The sequence below is a fragment of the Plectropomus leopardus genome, chromosome 2 (assembly GCF_026936395.1).
Source record: "Plectropomus leopardus strain MGB_pleo_1.0 chromosome 2, ASM2693639v1, whole genome shotgun sequence".
In the NCBI taxonomy this organism is placed as follows: Eukaryota; Metazoa; Chordata; class Actinopteri; order Perciformes; family Serranidae; genus Plectropomus; species Plectropomus leopardus.
In genome coordinates this window covers 26,741,974-26,761,981 of record NC_142177.1, presented here as the reverse complement: position 1 = coordinate 26,761,981, position 20,008 = coordinate 26,741,974, and the positions used below count along the sequence as shown (strand labels likewise).

General features: G+C 39.4%; 1 protein-coding gene across 3 annotated transcripts in view; it reads left to right on the top strand.

Moving 5' to 3' along the window:
• The first annotated feature begins 597 nt into the window (after positions 1-597).
• Positions 598-20,008, top strand: part of kcnab2a (potassium voltage-gated channel subfamily A regulatory beta subunit 2a) — a 111,863-nt gene continuing 92,452 nt past the window's right edge. For 2 of the 3 annotated variants that reach the window (XM_042506533.2, XM_088089425.1), the window contains exon 1: positions 598-695. The gene's annotated coding sequence lies outside the window, so the exon portion shown is untranslated. Of the gene's footprint in view, positions 696-12,928; positions 13,071-20,008 lie in introns of those variants that run through there. The other variant, XM_088089427.1, reaches the window with a different exon arrangement.

The window sequence follows — 20,008 nt, the reverse complement described above, 5'->3', positions numbered from 1 at the left end:
GTAATCCCATAATTACTACAGTGACGCAATAAAAACCAAAAAGACACAAGATTACCTCAATAAGACATCAAAGTACCTCATACAGACACAAGAGGATGCACAAAACAACCACAAAATGACCATAAAAAACACTAAATTACCTCAATAAAACAGCAGATTACCTCTAACAAATGAAAAATGACTTGCCCCAAGCCACAACAGGGTTACAAAAAGACAGAAATCGACCACAAGGACACAAGATGACCATATAGAAACACAAAACTGCAAAAAAATAATGCAAAAGCCTGCAAAACCACTACAAAGTCTGTCGTACGTCCATTATAGTGGGGGTGGTGGGGTCTTTTGCATATCAGTGCCCAGGGGGCTATTGACCAATGCTTCTCTGGTTTATGAATGCTGGGGGTCACTGTGACTTGTTTTCATGACTGCAGTTGTCGTTGACACCTAAATATAGGCTGCATCATGTAATGTATTGTGAGTGCAAACCGCGGGAAGCAGAATCCGAATAGATTGACAGATGTCCTAACCAATGAGAAGCCTCGATCTGGCTGCAGTTGTATTCTAAGTGACGAATGACAGCTCGCCTGCAGCCAGGAGGGCGGGGCTTCGGTGCAGCGCGTGGTAGTTGTGTCAGAGCAACAAAAATCCAGAGAGGGTCTTCACAGTCATAAAGGAAGAGAAGGATTTCGGCAAAGGTAGGAGCATATGTGCTTTCTTCAGAGACAATAAGTGTTATGTAGACATTTATCAACGATTTTGTCAATCCGAAATGTGTTTAACATCGTTCGTGTGTGCTTATTTATATTGGCAAACCAGTTTACGCAACGTTAATCTCGGTAACTAGCTAGGTTACCAGCGGTACCGAAATGAACATGACATCGCTGCCGTTAGTTAAAAACAGCAACGTAGACACAAGACACATCAACTAAAGGGTGGGTGGTTGTGATTAGGACTCGTTTTTGTTGGCCGTGATCAGCCTGCCAAGTGTGCAGAGTGGTGAGCCTTAAGTTCGCTGCAATCCACGGCATAACAGACTGACATCAGCGTCTCAAATTGTCAGAGTAACGTTAGCCCGAGGTAACGTTCACTACACGTTCACAGTTTAAAGATGCGTTCAAGACTAGAGAAATCAGAGAAACGCATATTAACATTGAGAGCTCGCTCTGTAGATGTGAGTCGACATGGAGACGTCAGATCCAGAAGCTCTCCATCCTCAGCTGCAGCCGCAGTCAGACTGTGCTGCATACTGACTGTAGCTAACACAGTGCGGCAGAGACCAGGTTATATCCTGCATCAGTCCGAGACATCACCGTGACATCAGGAAAAAACACTGTCAAACACTTTAAAATGACTGAAATTAAAACTAGGAACAGTTCTTGTGCATACATTGTTATTAATAAAGCATAACCACTTGAAATGTCATAATATTGAAGTTAAAGGGATAGTTCAGTTTTTTTAAGTGAGATTGTAGTGTGTTACATACAGTAGACGTCGGTCTGCATCCCCCCAGTTAAGATAGGCAGCCTAGAGTCTGACACAGAAGCAAGGCGGTGTACTGGCGTGAATGGGGGTTACCAACAAAATGTATGTCAGCCAACTAAAAAAAGTCCTAACTAAAGAACAATCTGTAACAGTTTAGGTGTACACTATATATTGACAGTATTTATACCACTTTATCATTCTGTCAGACAGCCCATTTCAGTGAGGAAGCAGTTAAGGGTTTCAGTTCCCCCTCTACACCAGACTCCATTGACAATCACTCATTTATATCCCTTTTCCACAAAAATTATCATGTGCACGAGTTTTTTAAACATGGGTAAGCACGCTAAAAATAGGCTATAAACTCCTTTCCCATTGCAAGTGGAGCAGAGCTTGTACACGGCTCTGCAGCGGGTGAGTGTGCCTATTGTGTGTGCAGGGGGATTTTGTTTTGGTTACTCCTCGTGATGTTATGGCCAGGCTGGAGAACGGGTTACAGGAGAAAGCAGCATAAACAGAGGTTTGTGAAAACTTAGCGGTGGTTACTTCTCTTAATATATCTCTTACTTAATCAGTTTAACTTTCAAACTCAGTGGAAATTAATTTGGGTTGATGTTTGAGTGCTGCTAAGGTGGAGATGGAGGGTAATTAGTGATGACGCGCCATTGCATCTTGCTGGTTTAGGAGCTAAAATTAGTGTGTTCAACCTGGTTTTGTGTTTCATCAAGCTGATCGGAGGCCCGTGACTACTGCAAAGTCCCAGGTGTGTATATTGTAGACTTCCCCATTGTGTTAAAAAGGTAGATATTGGCAGGCGTTTTCAGGTACTTTGTGCAGTGGGAATGAGATTGCTTAACTTGTTGGACTCCAATCTGAGTCTCCAAACTGGGGGTGGGCAACCGCCATCTATTGCATGTAATACATACTGTCTATGGAAAAGTACCCCATACAACCCCACTTCAAATAAACTGATCTATCCCTTTAAAGTTATGTTGGTGTAGCTTGGATGATCCTCAAAGGCATGTCGTGCTTCTTATTCATCTAAGCAAAGCAGAGCAATTGGCATCACCATTTAGAGATCTTCACCGACACAAGCCCTGTCAAGATTATGCTCTCAATTGTGTTCAAGTGCTCATAACAGGAAGCACCAGAAGTGTTACTGTCACCTCTTTCACTTTACAGAGACAGGAAACACACATCTCAAGTTCTTTTCTGGTAGACTGCATTTTCAATTGCTGGGAAACCGCCTCTTAGTCATTCTTAGCAAAGCATGCAGAACCACAGCGAGTCAGGGGTCATCCAAATAAGTGGCTTTTTCATCCACCATTGTACAATCAAGTGAGCCAAAAAAGACTCCAAGGCTCTGTTCCCATTACAGTGCATCAAGAGAGCTTTGTTTACTGTTTAAATCGCATCACATCAAAATCCAAATCTTCAAAATCACAATTGTGTGCCTGTGTATGACTGTTACCTCTGGGTACTTGGCGAAAAGGTTTCAGCGAGTTGTTTGCCCTATTACAGTCTTCAGCATTTTAGATGGGGCTATGCCTGTCATGTTGAGGCAACATCACTGCATTGTGTGCCTAAGCCATGTTTTATTTCTGTGTTTCAAAATTAGGAACCCCTCCCTTGAAGATAAACAGATGCTTAAACAGTGTCTTGATGACATATTTTATAGCACAGTCTCATTAATGCTATGTTTTTCAGTTGGATATTTCTGGAACGCTAACATTTTGCGCTGTTGCACATAACATGTTAGAATTATTCTGCTTGAGCAGCTGTACAGTAAAGAGCTTCAGGCTTGACTCCCTATTTCTGGATGGGGCAGAGGAGGGAGTGGTGGGGGGAGGGGGAGGCTGAAGTCACTGTGACTGAGTCATTGGTTTAGCTAATGATGCAATTAGAGAGCTGCACTTTGCATCTCCTGATTAGATCCCCGACTTGCTTTGGCCTGCAGACAATGAAGACTGAATTTGCTTGCCTGAGTTGCTTTGGCAGATAAATGATGAAAGGTAACAGACAATTTGTGAGCATTTGGGATTTCATCAGACATTGACATTTTTTGTGTCAGCAGAAATGAATGGATAGATTTGTCGATTTCTGGCACCTCACCCTGCGTGGAATCTGAAGTATAGCGCTTGGTGATTGTACAGTTTGAAAGCACTGTAGGTCAGTGATTCCTACTTAACTCTGGTAAAATAATAGACACTTTATGCCAAATAGGGCTGTAAAGTTGGAATGATATTTCAACATTCAGTTTTGTCAATAATACACATTAGCATAGTGATACTGAATCACACCATCAAGTCATCATGAAACTGATACGAAACAGAGTGACTTTGTGAATGATGGTGGACTATTTTTGCATCTCTGCCTCAGGTATTTGAGGAGACTTGGTTGGATTATATACTTTAAACTGATCTGTATAGGTTGTTTGTTTTTAGAAATCATATACCCCAATTAATTACTCTGGGGATCTTTGCTTGCGACCAGAGACATGGTTTAGAGAAATTGCTGCGATGCCATCTATAAATGCAATGTAGAGACTTAATTTATGTTAGCTTATTTTTAGAAGAGAATATGACAAGGTAGTTGCATAGATACTTCAGACTTTTATCTCGAACATTTTCAAATGCAGAGGTTACTGAGAAATGCTGAACGGCTGTCCAAAGTTACACGTTATGTTATTAGGTTGTCTGCACTGCTCTTATAATTAATATTTTCATAAATAAAATATGATATGTGGAGACAAGCATAGCTTGAAGCTTTAACTCTTAATAAATCTACAAATAGCCAGAAACTCCTTTCAGCCTCTTCAGCTAAGCCTTTGAGGGCCTTCCCCTGGTTTGCTCTGGTTACTTTTTTCATACGGGAAAAAATATTTGTATTGAACTGCTGAATCTGATTCAGCTGGCATAATTGTCTATTATGTTGATTATTTTCTTGATTGAACGGTTAGTTGTTTGGTCTATAAAGTGTCAGAAAATGCTATAAAATGTCAATCAGTATTTCCCAAAGCCCAAGAAAATGTCCTCAAATGTCTTGTTCTGTCCACAACCCAATGGGATTTAGTTTACTGTCATGGAGGAGTAAAGACACCAGAAAACATTTGCATTTAAGAGGCTGTAATCAGATAATTACGATTATGTTTTCTTTTGAAAATTACTCCATCAGATTACTGGATTATCTAATTAGTTGGCTAGTGATTCAATAGTTGACAACAAATCCTTTAATAAACTATTTATTGTAGCTCTAGTACAAAAGACAACCCTTGACCAAAACAGAAAGAGTATTGCCTCACTCAGCATGTTTGTTGCGTGGAATAACTGTATTTACTTGTCTGCTGTGTATTATTAGAGGTGAGCAAATATACACAGAAAAGTGCAGTTGCAGTCCCATGGTGACCTTAGTTGTGCAGTATCAACTGTCTGCTGAAGTGCCTCCTTTCTTGGGATAACTGGTAATCATTCCTTCTTTCTGGTGTCAAGAAAAACATATCCACTTGAGATCCAGACATATGGTTATTTGAAGCTGAAGCCAGTATTTCTGCAGTCTGGTGGGACTTTTGCATAGCGCACTGCTTAAAATTACAGTTTAGATGGTTTTTGCAGTGTATCTAGGTTATATTTCTGTGGCATAAACCCTGTGCGCTATGAACTAAAAATTTGAGGTAACTCAGTGCTTTCCCTTGTATGTATTTAGATCATCTATCTATTAAGCTAGTCCCAAACTAAAGTAGTGGCATGACATCTTCTTCTGTTATCAGTCGGAGACATCAGTCAGCCGTTCATCTTTACACTGTCATGTACCAGGTCAGGAGCTGATCCAGGATTGTGTGGCTTTTTGTGTTTTACAAAAAGTTAAAGACTAATTCCTCAGAGCCTTTAATTTTGTTTACTTATTGCCTGTTACTTGCTCTGTTCTCTGGTAATCTCAGTGAGGCCGTGCAGAAACTGCAGTACTAAAAGCCTAATGGTCCTCTCCTCAGCAATACCCAGAGGACCGCAGAGTCAACTCAGTATGGGGCTCAAAGTGTAGCTAACGGCACGTCAACTGTTGTGTAAAGTTTTTGTATATAGACTCATAAAGATCTGCAAGACAGTTCTGTTTTGTCTTTTACCGGTTTTCTATGTGAGGAGGTAAAACAGTTTCATCATGTAAGCCAACAATTTGGCAATAACTGCTCAAAATTTGTATTAACAACTGTGTTATTGAAATAGGGATATATAAAGTGTCATATTTTTACATTCCAAACTTGTATTGAGATTTTCTAATTAAGTTTTGAATGTCTGTTGTCATATTTTATGACATCACCCTAAAAAAAGTAAAATAATATCCTAAATTTGAATAAATTGATTCATCAGATTAAAGTGTTATTATTGTAATTTTTTTATTAAGTCAACTTTCTTTATTTAAAAAAGACCTAAGAAAATGGCAACAAATATGGATAAAAGCAGAATATTTTGTTATTTACTTTTTACATCTCTCTTTTTTCAATAATTTTGACCCTTGGACTTTGTAATCATCCACTACTGGAATCTAATTCTACAAACAGTGGAATACTAATGATATTCGATTGAATGAATAGACATTCGAATGTCAAAGTTATGAATGACGCTTCTATCTATTCGGTAATTGGCACAGGCCTGTATTGATATTATATTTATTGCATTGCTCTTTAATTAGAAGTGAATAAGTGTATGTTTTCATGTGTTCTTCAACAATTACTACGACAAGTATTACGACAGGTAAAAGACAGGGGTGGGGGGGTTCTTGAGGATAGGTGTGCGTCAGCATCTTCCATGGAAGCTTTCAAGAGTCCACGTGCTAGAAAACAATGCAGCAGTGTTAAATATATATTTTAGTGATTGTATTGATTGAGTAATTGTTGACTTCTGGAAAAGTAGTGAATAGCAATAAATCAGGAGAGGCACTTATGAAGCAGTGTTTTTAGATGCCTGCATTATTCTGCACCAACCAATATAGCAGACAAGCTCTTATAGTTTAAACACATGGTGCAGTTCCAGTGAAATGAAAAATAGCTGTATTTGTGTTTGTCAAGACAGAAATTAGTTCTTGTATATTTTTAACAATTTTAATGTCTCACATTATGCACCTCTAGTTTTTTTTGTAAAGATCATTTTTTTCAGGCTTTTATTGCCTTTATGGACAGTGTGAGCGTGAAAGGGGGACAGAGAGATGGGGTGACATGCAGCAAAGGGCCAAGGCAGAACCTACAGCCGCTGTGGCGACGATACAACCTCTGTATATGGGGCCGCACTATCCACTGAGTCACCAGACGCCACGTGCACCTCCAGTTTTTTTCAAAAGTAGCTCCAAGTTGCCAACAGGTGAATCCGGACAGGAATGCGCTTTGCCTTGTTTGTTGTGCCTTGTCTTGGAGCAATTAAGGTGATGTCTTGTGTGGTGTGATGTGTTTGTACATTCAATCTGTTCTCTATAGATTGTGGCCCAAACGCTTTGAACCAACGTTTTCTGTCAGAAGTCACATTACATGACGTTACTGTGTTAAAACAAGCTAAAACGGCACACACATTCATTTGACTATCAGTGAAAACTGTCAGTGAAAGGACTTTCTTCTCAAAGTGACAGCAGAGACAGAGACAGAGACAGACGGACAGACGGACAGACAGACAGACAGACAGACAGCTGCAGATGAAGTAAAGGTGAACAGTGTACACTACACTGCATCATCTGTGTCTAAAAATAGGCTATATGAGTGAAAGAAAACCCATTTAATATTCCAGTATACGAACATACAGTTGTGGAAGAGGTACACAGGTCTTTTACTGAAGTAAAAGTAGCAACAGTGTAGAAATACTCTGTTTTAAGTTACAGTTCTGCATTCAACATTTAATTCAAGTAAAAGTACAAAAGTATTAGAATTCAAGTGTACTTAAAATAGCCTACCAGAAGTAAAAGTACTTATTTTGCAGAATGGCCCATTTTAGAGTAATAGACCTATATATTATTATTATTGATGCATGAGTGTGTTATTATTATTTCATGTAGCAGCTGGTGAAGGTGAAACTTATTTTAACTATGTGCCTACTGCTGAGGAGATTAATCTGTAATAATACATTCTTCATTCTTACTTGATTTATATTTTGTATTAATATTTTGACTCTTTGAGGTAAATAAAACTCAATTAATGAATGCAATAAATGAAGAGTAGAAGTAGCCTACGAACTAACATAAAATGGAAATACTCAAGTACATAAACCTCAAAAATTGTACTTAGGTACGGTACTTGAGTAGAATACTTAGTTACATTGCAACACTGTTCATATAAATACAACACTAGTCCAGACATTTTTGATGATAGCAGTTTTGAAGTACTTCCAGTTTTGACACTTTTTGAGGAACGCATTTCCACTTTTCAATGATTAAGATGTGTACTTTGACCCCCTTACTGAGGTCATGTCTAAGCCCTAAATATCCTCAAACCCTAAAAAACAATGCCCATTAGCTTTGGAGAAAAACATAAAATGCCTATGTCATAGCATACAGTTCTCAAAAAATTACTTATATTACCCACCAACCTCTCTTACTGTCACAAATTTTCCAAAACAAAAACTATTTAGTCACCTGTTGCAACCACGCAGTTCCAGCACCTCTTGCAAATCTATTTTATTATAGTGCTTTTGATGTATTTTATGGGCAGGAGTGGACGGACACTGTGTGGTTTTGCTTCAACTCTCAGAAACTCTTAGGAAAGTGTAGTTACTGTTGTGGCTGTGGGTGAAGATCTCTTGCTATGGCCCCATTCGACTGTCTGGCAGACGCTCCACCATGCGTGGTGTCATGATTGGAGATGAGCGAGCTGTGGAGCCATGGTCTGGCTGGAAGCAGAGGTTGGAGATGCCGTGACTGAGCTTGAGCTCACAGAGAAAGGCCAGGGACAGTGGTGCGCAACAGTGAAGCTGTAGCTGTCCCCTCAGGCTCTGGACAACACACACAAACACATACACACACAGGCTGAAGCAAATCCATTAATACAGATATAAAAGAAGCTGATCTAAACACCACACAGACAACAAACTGAAGTAGATCACATCTAAGAATATTATTTCTTGGAAGTGGAAGTGCTTTGAAATCACTTGACACGAACTAGACAGAGAATGCTAAATGTGTTATTTTTTATGATCATTATTTGTGTGTGTGTATGTGTGTGTATATATATATATATATATATATACACACACACACACACACACACACACACACATATATCAATTTTGCTGAAATGTTTGCAAACAGCCCGGCCCATTTCATTTTCATGCTGCATAATATGGCACACATGATTGGTGATACATTACTGGTTTCTTCTGACTGTCTGGTTATGTAAGTTCAGACTGGCTGTGCTCTGAATGTCTTCAAGAATAAAAAATGTGCTTCACCTTTCAATTATGTTGCATGTTGCAAGTACTTACTCAGCTATACATTGCAAAATATTTCCTGTATGTCAAGGGATTTCACATGATGCATCTTGGGCTGGGTTACACTCGAAGGCGTCACCTCTGGCCCCACACTTCCTGCTAAGCCACCTGTTCAGTTACTTGATGCTCAAAGTAATCTGTGCTGAAAACCTATTTTAATAAATCTGGCATTCCCTGCACTCATCATCATCAGCCTTCTTGCACTTGGTGCAGCAAGGGCTCTAGTACCCACAGTGATACAAATAGATCTATTTGGTGTCGAGTCATAGTAAGAGGGTGTGGTCATGGCTGAATCGGCAAGGGCAGAAACAGTTTTTTAAAATTCAACAATCTGTTACTGAAATTAACTTTTTGACTCAACGATGTCTGGTAGATAAAAAATCGACCAGCCAAGTATATTTTTTTACTGGCTAAAATAATAAATTGCCTTTCTGTTTAACATATACATTTGTTTCAGTACATTTTATTGAAGTCATAATATAATATCTGAAGCAAAATTATTTAAATATATTGAACAGCTCATCACTGCAGCCTCGGCATGCTAATAAGTTACCCCTGATAAGTAATGATGCAGTGTTTCTGTCAAGGGCTTTTATTGTTAAAGGTAAGAACAGAAGCGAAGCTAATGCACTGCTGTTTGACAATGAGAGACAAAAAGAGTTTGTTGTCTTGGTTTAAACTAAGTGGCCTCTGTGTTGTCATTTCATAACCTTTATGTGGGTGTGTGCAATGCTAGCTTGCAGCAGACCAGTGCCAAGTGATTGCCTAGTGCTAACTTGTCACCATTAGCCTATTGTTTGACAATGTGCTATAACGTTATCATGCTGGTATATGCAGCCTCAAAAACTACAGATCCTTAGAGGCTCACGATGTTTTTTTGTTTTTTTTAGCAGTGGCTAAACAATCTAACACTGTTGGATAAAGCTTGAGATCCTTTTTGTTTAATCAGAAATGGCCCTGAAATCACCATGGCAAAACCCACCAGACTCCCTTTAAATACACAGTAATTTTAGCATGTAGAAAGCCAGGGTATTAACAACTTTTTACATGATTTTAAGAGTTTATTTGAAATGCTGATGATTGTTAAAATGGTGGAAAGACAAACCAAGATTGTGAAATCTATTTGGTTTTGGTTAATTTTGAATAAAGCGAGTATTACGATGATAAAATGAATGTTTATTTAAATGGTGTCTGGTGGGTTTGACGATAAGGATTTTGCAGCTTCTTCTCATTTAACAAAAAGGATCTTACTCTTTCACAACATATATCCCTTTATGGATCCTTTCAGTAATCTTGACAGACACTTAGACCCCTTTCCCACCAAAAATAGCGGTGCAGCTGTATTTGGATCGGTGTTTCTGCTTAGGAGGAGACAGACTGAAATTAGTGAGGGCGCGTCATTGCATCTCTTTGGTTACGAAGCTGAAATTAGCGTGTTCAGCCGGGTGTTGTATTCCCATCAATGCTGATTGGAGCCGGAGGCAATAAAAACCCACGTCTACTGCAGAGTCATTTCACCCGGATGTGAATGCTGATTGTACACATTCCCATTGCAATAAAAAGCCAGATATTAGCGGGTGTTAGCAGGTTTTTTGTGCAGTGGAAATGAGGCTTGAGAGGAACTATTTTAGACTGTCAATAGCAAAAACAAGCAATTTCACTGGACGTTGACCATATGGACATGCCATTAGATTTTTCCATTGCAGCCTGGCCCTGCTGGCTGCAGCGCTCTCGCTAAGCACTTGACCAGTTTTAAAAACTGTTTTCCCATTAGTCACATAGACACAAATGCATACATACATTTTAATTTTTTTAAAGTTCAGAAAGCCACACAGCAACTCTTAAGCATGGTGGTGAACGCTTCGTTTTCCACCTTGGTATATAAAAGTATGTGACGTTTTGTGAATGTTTCCATTAATACCAATTTTAGCTATACAAAGAAGTGAAATTCATCTTTACTTCTCTTCCTGCCCCACTCTCTTTCTTTCTTTCTCTTGCTCTTACCCTTTAATCTTATTTTGTCAAGAGGAGTCAGGTGGTCGGTTTCATAAATGTTGTTTAAACATCAATAACATTAAGTGAATTTTCCATCCCTGCTTTTTGAGAGCAGTGGTTTCACAGCCCATTGATTCATGCTAGCATTACTTATATCTACTATAGTCAAGGTGGGGTCAGTTTCACAGACATTGTAGCACTTATCTGGGTGGCTGCTAATGGTTAGGAGGCAATATAACTGGCATCTTAAATCTTGAACATTGCCTTTAAAGATGATATCGATGAGAGTATATAACAGGCAGTTTATGCAAACAAGGTTGCATTGGATTTGATGTACAGTAGTATGTAATAAGTTATTGATCATTGTAGGGAAGTAATCCTCCTAATTGACCCTCGTTTGCATGAAGGTGAGGGTGCACTAGCAGTGAACAGACATGGACCTGATTGGGATTTTACAGCATCCTCACAGAAACTGGAGCATGTAAAGAGCTATTTGTCTGAGCCTAAACCAAATCCAAGGGTTGTCACAATACTAGAATTTTTTAACTTGATATGGATGCCCCCCAAAAAATCCTCGATATTTTAATAAAAATTAAGAGCCATAAAAAATGTTTTATTGAAGATTGAACAATACAAACAATAACATCAATGGCAACAATATTTTTAAGTGTGATGTATAAAATGACTTTATTGTGAACATTTAGTATAAATGGTCCCTTTTGTTTAGTCATTGGCATGAGATTAGCTTCGTTAGTTTCGTTTTTCCCACTTTCTCCTACGGCTTTGCCTCTCACAGACATACACACAAAATGCTGATGTTTTGCAGAGGCCCATATTGTGACTATTTATTCACATTTTGCGACCAGTTTAACTTTCTGCTAATGCTAACATCCAATTATTGACAGAAAGCTTCAAGTCCACAGCAGAAACATCAACACTTCTGGCCTGAGACGAGCTGGGTCCCTGAAAATAAAAGCACCATGGGTTTACAGTGGTTTAGAGGAGATTTCAAAATATCAAGACATATATAAGATATTACGATATAGCCCAAAAATATTGTGATTTTATTTTATTTTATACCTGTATTGCCCAGCCGTACTTGCACATTTACATTAGTCATTTTACAATTAGCCATTAGCCTCTAGCATAGCAATAGCATAATAGACGGCTAATGTGGCTGTTGGATAATGGCTAAAAATAAAATGGCTATAGCGCGCCGGTCTGGTTAATGTTTGTAATAAATGTTTAATACTTGAGTGATGTTGAAATGGGAACGTTACTAACCATTACTGTTTTGTATTGTATCCCATACTAACCTTTCGTTTTGATTACTATCTGAGCATTGATTATTTATTTTGACAACCCTATCAGGTCCTTTAGATGCAGTATAGATAGCGTGCATGTCAATTTTCCCTTATGGCATAATAGCAAACAGGATTTACAGGTGTTTTCATAGAGCTTTGCAACATAATGCATCCCACTTCTTATTGAGCTCTAGCCAGCTTGCTGAGCTGTGTTCAGTTACTATGCAGCCTTTCAACTTTGAGCCAATTTCAGTGGAACATGGATCTCGTAGTGCGACAAAAGGAGTGTCTTGTCATTGAACTGAAAATGAACACATGCTTCTTGCATGCTCTCTCTGGCTCACCCTTCTTCTCTTTCACCATTTACAGCTCACTCTGATTCACTGAATGCATGCGTACTCGAATGCTGACATTGCAAAGGGAGAGGTGTGTGTGTGTGTATGTGTGTGAAGAGGAAAGAGGGAGGGGCATTTCCTTTTATGCATCTGCTCTGCTCAGTGACTCTCCAAGCTCACACATTTATTCTGTCTCTTCTTTCCATCTCTTTCTTTCTCCCTGTTCCCCTGTCCCTATTCTGTCTGTCTTGTGTCACTTTTTTCCTGTCTTCCTTGTAATTCTGTCTCTCTCTTATGTCAGGCATACATGCTCATCTCACACCAACACATATTCTCAGTCACACCGGGTCGTACGTTTACCAGTCTTGTATCAGTCTTCCTCCCTCTCCTCTGGTTTGCTCAATCTCTTGGATTTTGGCTGCTGGTCCTCCATCATAGCTATTCTGCATTTACTCCCTGGTTGTGCTCACTGCGTCAGGAATCAGCAGCAGACCGAGGTGGGTGTTTTAAGAGTATCATTGCTAGGTCTGAGGCTACATGTCTTTGGCATCTCTCTCTCTCGCTTTCTCTCTCTTGCGCGCTCTCTCTCTCTCTCATCCTCTCTTACTCTCTCACCCTTTTCTCTTCCTGCCTCTCTCACTTCGCTCTGTCAGTGAGAGCCGGGATGATCATGCTTGTCGGTTCCTACAGGGGAGCAAATGCCATACTATCTGTATGCAGTAGAATTTAACACACACCATGCTAGCGTGGTAGCATATCTGCCCCTCCAGATCTGACTGTAGAGCTGTCAGTACGGTTGATAGTGCTGCTGCTGCTGCTGCATTGAAAACAGTCTTTGCATACCTTATTACACTGGCATGTATTTTGCTCTCTCTCTCTCTTTTCTGCCTCTACTCCATTACTCTCCTCTGTCTGAATGTCTGTCATGTTTTATGCATGCTTTGTCTTTTGAATTCTTGCCAGAGACTTGGCCATGCTGTAGGATTTATAAAGAACCACCTCAAAATAGCAGGGTGAAAGAGTTGTGCAGGCTGGCGCAAAAAAATACATGCGCATTCACACAAGGAGGTTCAATTCCTTTCACCTTACCTGCCCCACTGCTGCTGCTGCTGCAGTTCCATCTGTTGCAGTTGCCACAGCCAGCGACACCCTGAAGCCAGGCTTTAACTGTTGTGTATGTGTTTGTGTGTGTGTTGCTGAGAGGTTGTGACAGTATTCTGTGCCCAGTCAAACAAGTTAACGTGTCATTTGAATGTGTGTTTGTGTGTGGGTGTTCATGCTGAGGCTGATTGTTGTGGGTTAATTATCTCTGCATGCATGTGTGTGCTCATACATGTTTGTGCGTGTGTGTACGCACTCTTGTATACGGTGTGTGTGCTTGCCTTCCTGTTTATGGGCTCTGGTCCAAGAGGAGAGCACAGGAGAGGCAGGCTGCAGGGGTTCAGTTTGGTGCAGTAAGCTGTTGAATGCTCTGTAACGAGCAGAAAAAAAGGCAGATTCATGTGCTGGTGTGTCTTTTCATTGGGTCGGTACATCGTTTTGCAGAAAGCACAGCTTTTTTTGAAATGTCTGCAATTCATTTGTCCTTGAAAGACCAAACTCTTGCAAAGTTAGATTGCTGCTGTTAATACTAACATATGATTTATGTTTTCAACAAATAACCTAAACTTACGAGGAGACGTGTTGGTGGGACAATGCTAGAACAGAAATAATAACGTTTTTTATTATGTATTTGTTGGTTTGTTGCTTATGAGGCCCGACAAGTAATACTTAAAACAAAATGTCTTCAAAGAAATGCTATGTGACACCCAGTGACAACAGGAAAGGCAGATTCCTCTGGGATTTGCAGAAGTGCTTTGGTTAAGTGTCATGCCCAATACTTGTTAAGCTAGAAACAAAGGAGACACTTCTTCTCTGATCATGTTGTAATTATGCTGGATCTGCTGGTTCAAAGTGAACCATAGACGCATCTTATGGGGTTTAGAATGGATTGTTTTTTGTTTTTTTGGTTACTGAGAGAGCAGCCACCAGACTTCACATCTGTTGATCCCACCAGGACTCTGTCAGATCTGAACTGTTTTGAGAGGGTTTATTGTTTTTTTTTCTGCTTGATAGGCAGCTAGGAGGCTCGGCTGTCTGTGAGTGTAGCTGTCCTGTATGTTAACAGTCTGTACTTAGCTAAATTTTCTCTGAGGAAGCCCAAACTCCAGTTTTAATCATGACTTGGTGAGAGGACATGAATTTAAATCTCCAGACTAGTATGTTGCACACAGAGAGAATTAAGGCTAAAATAAATATATTCTTCTCCTTCATAACAGTGACATTGATGGTCGTGGAAAAAACAGTTTCATCTTGAAAATAAGAATGCGGGCGTTAAAGTAGACGAGTATCTGCTTCCACATGTGATATTTCCCTTAGATCTGTCACTAATGTCGGTCCTGACCCTCTGTAGTTTTTTTTTTGGTCTGTTGGATGCGCTAGTGGGGGTATTTCCTAAACTGAGCTTAGTAATCATTCTGCAGTTGAGATTTAGTGGCCTGCCTAACTTCATTAGCCCTGTTTTGGAGCTCCCAAGGGGTATCATACTCACACAAAAAGATACACACAGCTGCACTTACTCACACACACAAGAACTGAGGAAATTTAACACACATTTGTTAAGCAGGTGTGTTAACCTCCTCCTGAGCTCCCATATTATCTTTTAAACTTTTTTTGCTTAAGAAAAGAGAAAATGTTGTGATTATATTAGTTTTGTGAACAGCCGAACCGGGCTAAAACTTTTATATCAAAGTCATGACATGAAAGACACATTAATTCTACGAGTCTGACATGAACACAGTTTTTTGCCAAAGTGGGAACATTTGTGGTTATTATCTAGGGCTAACAGTGTTAATAAGTTAATTGTGACGCGAATAAGGCCCATACATAATGTGTTATTTATTTATTATTGATTGCCAGCCAACATTCCCGTCTTTAAGAGGCTGCACCAGCTACACTAATGATACTGGCATCACCTGAAACCAGTGCTGGTTCCATGCATTTGTTGTGCTGTCATTGATTCCTAATCAAGACAATCTGGTAAGAATTGCTTTACCTTGTTAATGAGGACCTAAAAACTGTTTTGTAATGCAAAATAATGGAATTTAAAACAATTTATTACTAAAATGCAATTAATCACGACTGACTATTTAGATTCTGCGGTTAATCATGATTAGAAAAATGAATGGTTTGAAAGCCCTAGTTATTTCACATTTTGGACTGGGCCCTTCTCAATAGTTTGAAATGGGCAGGATTCAAGTTTTAGCAATGTTTACATCAAGACGTGATCACTATTGCAGAGTTTGCTTTTGATTTTATTGGTGTAACATCACACAAAAGTCACCGATAAATTATACCCCGCTTTAGGAGTCATATTTTGGTACACACAAAAGAAAATATGTATGAAGAAACAAATAAATTAATGTGTGGGAAACCCTGAGCAAGAAGTCGATGACTGTGTCAGTATGTTTAAGTCGAGATATGGCTATAGCTTGATTAGGCTATTTAATTGGACTACTGTCCTTTTCCCAGTATACAAGTACCAGGGGAGAACTGCTTTATAGACAGAAGTATATCTGACTCTGCCACGGATAGTTGTGATATGCCCCCTTCCAGCTAGATGCTATTGGACCTTCTTTTGGTTGACCCATTAAGTCACATACCAAAACAAGTAAGCAAGTGGCAAATGGGTCGTATGTTAAACAGTGAAAATATGGATAACACTGTGCATTTCGTATGTATCCTTTACTTTTTACCCTAGTCTTGTTTTTCCCATTTTCTTTTATGAATTCATGTTCAACTTTTGGGTCAAACCCTGGCGCAGTGACTATGGAGGATGTGCAGAACACCAAGGCCAGTTCAGGTCTGATTGAGGTGTATACATGACAGAGTAAATGCATCACCAACCGCATTATCTAGGTGTGTTTGTCCAACTTTGAGAAATTTGACTTAGTCTGATTTCAGTGTTTACATGTATTTTAATTTTGTGTACATGGTCTTATTACTTTGATTCTATAACCTTTTTAAATGGATGGCACCAAACAATGGGAATCTGCAGAGACTTTAAACTTTAAAACTTTAAACTTAAACTTGAGACCTTAAAAAAGATTCCCATTAGGACATTAACTGAATGTTTTTCCTGTTTGAACACAGCAGCTATTACAGTGATGTCATTAGCAGTGTTGCTCTTACTGTCTCAGATAAGACAGACAGCTGAAGCTTAGTTCCAGTTGTGGTGGATTACCCTTGTGCGATTACTGAGAAAGATTGACTCTTTGGCTTGTTAGTTGGTCGTTCCCATGAGATGTAACATTCCATCAGCGCAGACTGAAAGCCTTTCTCAGTACAGAGTACACTGAGTTCGGACTCACGTGCATGGGAGTTTAAACTCGGCAATTTTATAATAGGAGTCAGAATTCTTGAAGAAAGGAAGATACAGTGCGACAAATTGGCAATTGGGACAAACGTGTTCTTATTAGCACCACTAGCTCAGCTTGGCTCTGAGGATTACACTTCAACACAAGAACTGTACCTTCCTGTACTGAGACAAAAAAATGCCAACTCAAAGGTCCACCAGTAATTTTTTAGTTTGAAAAAGTAACATAATTTACAGTGAGAATCTCTCAAGAAATACATCTTGTTATCCAATTTTAGTATATTTAAAAAAAAAAGTAAAAAGTAAATGTTAAAACATATAAGGACACTCGCACCACCTAAAACATCAGAATAAATTTCCATATAGGTGTTACTGGGATACACTGACCACATATTCAGACTGAGAAGGGCTGTGACTCTCCACTGCAAGTGAAGTTATTTTTTCAAGATTGCAGCTTCCTGCTACAGCAATATTTGTTGTTTCATAGTTTTCAGCCTGTCTTTTGATCCCAATGTCAGGCCTAAACAACTGCTGATGCTGCTGAAAGCAAGGGTCGAGAGGACAGAGTTTGTTCTAGGCTGTACCGATATTAAAGCCCCTAGAAAGTTAGGCCTAGTGATTTGTGATTTAGGGTTATATAGATAGAATTGACTTGAGTATTTTAAATTTAATCTCCCATAAGTTTGTTTTGTTATATTTTAAATGGGAAGAGATTTTCCATGAACCATTAGTAGCTTGTCCTGACTACTGTAAATACCACGACCTTGTATTTGGCCTTGGAACTGAGTAAATCACTGTCATGGAGAAAATGATCCCAGAAATGTTCCCACACATTGCTGGATAATGTGTTGGTTGGCAAATAAAGAGCTCAACCTCCAGCCTTATGTGTTATCAAAATGGCTTTTTGTCTTCAAACTTATTTTTTTGTTTTAGCAAATTAATAGCAAGTTGATATTGACATAATTCAATGACAAATATTAAATTTGTATCCATACCATCCTACAAATTTCTTTATAAAAACGATTAGACAACAGACAAGTAAAGCCCTTTTTACACAGATTGTGCCACAGATCTGCTACCAAGTCCATTTTCTTGTCATCCAACAGTGGCATCATGCAGCATCAGTGTCTGTTCTTCTCAGTGTTAGCCGCTAAAAGCTAACAGCTAACAGCTAATTTTTAAATCTCCCGACCACTCTTTTCCCCATATTCCTCAAGTGTACGTCATATGCAGAAAGGCAAGGCTGCATAATGGGGCGATATTCCTGCCTTGAACTGTCAGTGTCAAAGTGGCTTATGTCTTAAGTATAGAATTTTTTGAGGTCTTTATTTTATTTTAAGATCAATTAAGTCTCGTTACCTGCAAAGTCATTTTATACAAAGGGGGTTTTATATTTGTTTTCAAAGGATAGTGGCTTTTTAAAAATGTTTCCTGATTTTTCCTGTGTGAAACATATGTGCTCTGCAGTTTAAAAAGTAGATATGTTTTTTAGATCTGTTTTATGATTATTATTATTATTTTTTTTGGATCAATTTATCTATTTGATGACTGTCTAAACAGTGACTTCACTCACTGGATACATGCTATGTAAATCAGTGCCTCTGCTCTTTTCCTCTGAAGGTTTTATTATATAAAGGTGTATTGGCATCCTCTGATTTTGGAGGAGGCCCGCCTCCGCTATGAAGCAAGAAAATCTTTCACATGCAAGTAAAGCAGAGTGAGCTACTGTCTGCATGTAGCCTCCTTCTCAGTACCGACCACAAACATCACTGGCTGATGGTCCTGAATAGCACTGTGAACATTTTCACACATACAAGCTACTTTTAGATTATGCAGGTCAGTATTGACGTACAGTCGGGCTGCCCCCCCCCAGATGTTTGTCTGATGATCCCTGATCTTTCACAGCTTCAGTGCCTCAGTTTTGATTTATGGTGCCATGTTCATTTTTTAAGGTTTTTGTGTTTAAGTAATGTGTGTGTGTCGGTGGTGATTTGTGAGCATAGAAGCGATTGACAAAGACTGAACCACGGTGAGCATGATGCACTGCCACACAGCGTGGACAGCCCATGTGAATTACGGCAACAATATTGCAGGTGTGAATAAGGATTTAGCGCTGACTGTTGTTGTTGATGTGTGCCTGTGACTTATGAGACATCGTGCTGGTCGTGATGGCTGAGTTATTGGGGTCACGTCTGTATCTGCTGCAAATACTTGAGATTGATTAGAATGCGTCGGTCTGAAACCTGAGCACTGTGTGGGATTTTTTTCAGCTGATTCTTGACTGCTACATTAGTGAAGCTCCAGCACTGTGTTGCCTGATTAGCATACTAATCACTGACTTGCACCAAAAATCTGCTAACTGTTTATTTTAGGCTAACATGATGCACCTAAGGCTAACTGGCTTTGGTTTAGCTTAATGTGATGTGTACCAATTAGTGTGCGTGTGCTCTGTTCCAGTCTTTGGGACATTAGTGGAAGTGTTAAGATAACACATTCCTGTGAGGGTGTAAGTGCCCGTTAATTTTTCCATATATCCCTCACACAGACCCAGGCTATGTCTGTTCTGCTCCAGGGTCCTCCAGTTGGCCTCAGCACATGTGGGCTGAACCAGCTACTGACTAAAAAAAGGCTATGGCCCGTCTCCATTGGGTAGCCTAGAGACAGAGTAAATGATTCAGGAAAATGGGTTGAGAGGAATTTAAGCCTTTTTAATTCTGCTCACACATGACAAGGATGACATGAGTGGGCAGTGGGCACAAATCTTAATAAGATCAGGCACACATTAGCTCAGTTGCGCTGTGGTTATAAACAAATCTTGCAAACAAATAAATTAAATCACATCCCTCCGTTGGAGGTTTGCAAGTCCTTGTGTGTCTGTGCTGCAGTGAGAGCAGAGGACCAGCTGACTTGGCACATAACTCTCGGACAAAGACATGGGAGAGGGTGAAAATATAATGATGGAAAGAGAAATGCAGAGAAAAAGAGCACCAGTAGAGAAGACAAACTGACCAACTGGCAACA